We start from the raw sequence: 4,129 nt of genomic DNA on the forward strand, positions 1-4,129 counted from the left end.
CTGGGGCCCACTTGGTGTGTGCTGGGCTGAGACTTAAGCAATTCACGTGTAGAGGCCATTTGTGGAGTTGAACGCCAGTTTTTGTGCCAGTTTGGGCGTTCAACTCCAGCTTTTGATCCTTTTCTGGCGCTGGACGCCAGAATTGGGCAGAGAACTAGCGTTGAACGCCAGTTTACGTCATCTATCTTTGTGAAAAGTATGGACTATTATATATTGCTGGAAAGCCCTGGATGTCTACTTTTCAACACAATTGGAAGCATGCAATTTCGAGTTCTGTAGCTCCAGAAAATCCATTTTGAGTGCAGGGAGGTCAGAATCCAACAGCATCAGCAGTCCTTTTTTAGCCTGAATCAGATTTTTGCTCAGCTCCTTCAATTTCAGCCAGAAAAATACCTGAAATTACAGAAAAACACACAACTCATAGTAAAGTCCAGAAATAAGAATTTTCCCTAAAAACTAATGGAAATAAACCAAAAACTAACTAAAACATACTAAAAACTATATGAAATTAACCCCAAAAAGCGTATAAAATATCCGCTCATCAACTGGCAGTGATCAAATTAAATACATCAAAATATTAGTATTCTCTATGCAGTAATTTGACATGTAATATGAAGATGGTGAATAATTGAATGGTTTGTGATTGATTATTTTTTTTTGTTATTTAACTTTTGTGTTTGTATTTAGATGAGATTATAATATTGTGGTTGGCTTGATACTTTTAATTTGGATAACATTTTAAAGATGATATTAATCTATAATTATATTTTTGTGTGTTTATTTATAATTTTTTTATAAAACGGTTTTTTCAGTTCAACTACGGCCGAACCGGTTGAACCTATGAACCAGTAAACCAGTAGCTAGAGTGGTTCTATGACCGGTTCGATTTTCAGAACCTTACTTCTGTGTTGTAAGCTGGACAAGTTATGTTTTTGGTTAACCAGAATGAGCAATCACTTAATTAAGAATGTTGATTTTTGAGAGTGAAATTATTGTACTTGATCAATTGGATGTGCCTTGGAAAAAATTGTCAATTTTTTTGGGTTATAATTATAATATATTTCCAACACTTATTTTTTGAAATCTTTAAACTGAGCATAAAAAAAACTGAAGGAAACGCGAAGAAAAACTTGATACTAAGGAAGAGATATTATAAGGAGGAAATAAAAGGGAAAAATATGTGCGCCTTAATTGAAAATTTGATACTAAAATATACTGTTACGAAAAAGAATTTCTAAATCAAACATTGCAGTTTTTATTGAGTTCAATTTTACTGTTCAATTCATGTGAAGAAAAAACAAATGCCAAAATAATGTGAAAACAAGTAGATAAGAAAACAGAAAGTATAATTTATATTAAGCAATTAAAAATAAAAACAACATAAGAGAATGGTTTTATATAACACCAATCCCAAACTATGAACAATATTGATTATTATGAAAAACCAGAATTCAAGACTAGGCTAAAAATGAAAAATTAGGACTTCAAAATAAGAAACTCCACTCCAGATTCCTATGAAATAAAAACTAGAAGAAAATTGCTAAATCAGAAACACCATGATCCTCTTGAATCCAAGAAAGGTTAACCATCAATTTGCCATTAGGAAGCCACTCAAAATCCACATCAGAACCATTCACTTGGAACTTCTTTGGAGGTCCACCCAGGAACAAAGAAAATGCGGCTGCTGTCTTGATTCATCTTTCTTCTTGAGATCAACAATATCTGGCTCAGGCCCGAGAGCTCGGTATGATGGATCCTTTGTTGGATTTGGCTCAAAATGGCAGAGATAGAGGAAAAAGAAAGGCATCACAATTGCTAGAATGCATGAGCAGGTTCTTTGAGCAGTAGAGTCAAAATGAACTGAACCTACATGGTTTCTCTCAGAACTTTCATCAAACACCCTCCACGCAAGCTCAATTTTCCCACACCTAAAATACATTCTAACCAAATAGACCTTAATATATAAATTAGCATCAAAATAACCGTTCTTAACTAAAATGGTATGAACGTTAAACCCTTCTTGAACCGCATTTGCATCACCCAAGCTTTCGATAACATTCACAATAGAACAGGCATAATGTCACTGTCATAAGACAAAATACGCCCAATTTGGTATCCGTCCAAAAGTTGGGGACCAGGGGAATTGAGACGGTGACATAAATATTTTCTCTGGTCTCAGTCTCATGCCTCTGTATTTTCTATCTTAAGACATATCATAATATAACAATAATCATGACCAAAAGCAAATACACAATCTAAGAACAGATACAAAAAGTTTCAGCAGCTTTAGATAAGGACTTGAGCAGATATTATCTATATATATAGCTGGATAGCAAAAGCAAGTTTGGAATGCTAGAAAATTGAGGCTTGTGATCTCTATGAAAGGAAAAGATACAAAGCCACACTAACATAAGGAAATATGGAGTGAAAGATATACAAATTATACAATGGAATTTAGCAAGTTGAAGATAACAACATGATGCAATGAAAATGAGAATAGCACAAGATCATAATGAAACTAGAGAGTGGGTTTTATTTGTTGATCACTGTGAAAAAAACATTAGTTTGAGGCATTGAACGGGCAATCTTTTCCTTTACCCAGTGATGTCACAGTCCCTTTAGATAGCACTCACTCTAGATTTGTCACTGCTCCCCTTCCCCTAATGAAATGCCCAAAAGAAGTTCTTAATGAGGTAAAAAAGATGCATGTTTTGCCCTAACTAGACAGAATCAACTTGCTTTACTTGTAATCAAGCATTTCTTATACATAGTGCACAAATTCAAAAGAAAATGAGCCAAATTAAAAACAAGGTAATTTCATGATGGCAGTGATTTTCTAATTTAAATAGTTGAATTATATAATAGTGAATAGTAGAATGTGAATTATATAATATTAGAATTACATGAATAGTTGTATTTCATGATAGCAGTAATTTCCTCAGGCTTGAACTGCACTACACAAAACTAACCAAGAACAAAACAACTAAAACTATTTCAGATCTGCAAGGATCACTTGACTTGTTCTATGAACCAAACACTTGAAATTCCCAGCCACATCTTACTTGCACAAGTGATGTGAATACACAATTTCATATATAACAATGAGATGTGAATGATTGATCTTATGTTCTTGCATACTAATAAAAAGGAATGTAATGCATCTCATATCAGATAATTACACAGTCCAAACTCTAGGTCATTCCTAATTACTCTCTCCAAGCCTTAATTTACAGCATAAATTGCACTTAATAAGTATAACATTAAGAATCTGAAAAATTAATCAATTAGCTCCAATTGATAAAACTAAACAGCTATGACTAAAGCACGAATGTATCGAATTAACACCAAAACTATAGGATATGTCACATGCAAATCAAATCTGATAAATCGGAGAAAAATTAACGAAAAAAAAAGAACCAGATGATTTTGGAAAACAAAGCACTAAGAAAGAAGGAGAGTTTTGGAGAGAGAAATTGAGAAGTATTGAAGATAACCTGAGGGAAATTAGAGCTAAACCCAAACACTGCCGTCTTGGCTGAGGATTGCTGCAGAGGAGAGGTGGTTGCCTTCAAGTTGCTCTAGCACCTGCAAAAAAACAGACAACAAAGAAAAATATCCACGATCACTTATCTTCATGTATGATTATAGTTTAAACTAACTTCATGTAAGCTAATTAAAAAGAAAACATACCATCCAATAAGCACAAATACTTATATTTGTATGGACTTACTTCTGGCTCTCAATTATAGGTACACAAGAAAGAAAAAATTCACAGAATAACTCTAAAATTTCATATGCCTCCCATATATTTTGTTTTCGAATGATATACTCCACCTATTTAAATCAATGCAATCAAACAAACAGCAAAGAAAATGTAGAGTGAGCTAATATTGAAATAAAATTAACAAGCGTTATGAAACACATATGCCAATTCCCAGAGTACTATCAAGCCATTCTCATATGCCATCAATAGTCTGCAAGATGATGGTTTTATTGAATCAATAAACAAACATACCTTATGCAAAAAGTTAAGTTCTATTGTTACAAACACATATTCTACATACACACCTTTTCATTGATTTTCTGTATTGTAATTTGTAACTGCAAATAATTAGTATAATTTACACTT

The 4,129-nt window shown here is 33.1% G+C and overlaps 1 long non-coding RNA gene across 1 annotated transcript; it reads right to left on the reverse strand.

Annotated features, from left to right (window-relative positions):
- LOC110266233 lies at nt 1,521-3,572 on the reverse strand. Its single transcript, XR_002353310.1, has 2 exons — nt 3,495-3,572; nt 1,521-1,928 (listed from the first exon to the last, which is right to left on the reverse strand). It is a non-coding gene; the product is annotated as an uncharacterized LOC110266233 (long non-coding RNA).

The sequence above is a fragment of the Arachis ipaensis genome, chromosome B09 (genome assembly GCF_000816755.2).
Source record: "Arachis ipaensis cultivar K30076 chromosome B09, Araip1.1, whole genome shotgun sequence".
In the NCBI taxonomy this organism is placed as follows: Eukaryota; Viridiplantae; Streptophyta; class Magnoliopsida; order Fabales; family Fabaceae; genus Arachis; species Arachis ipaensis.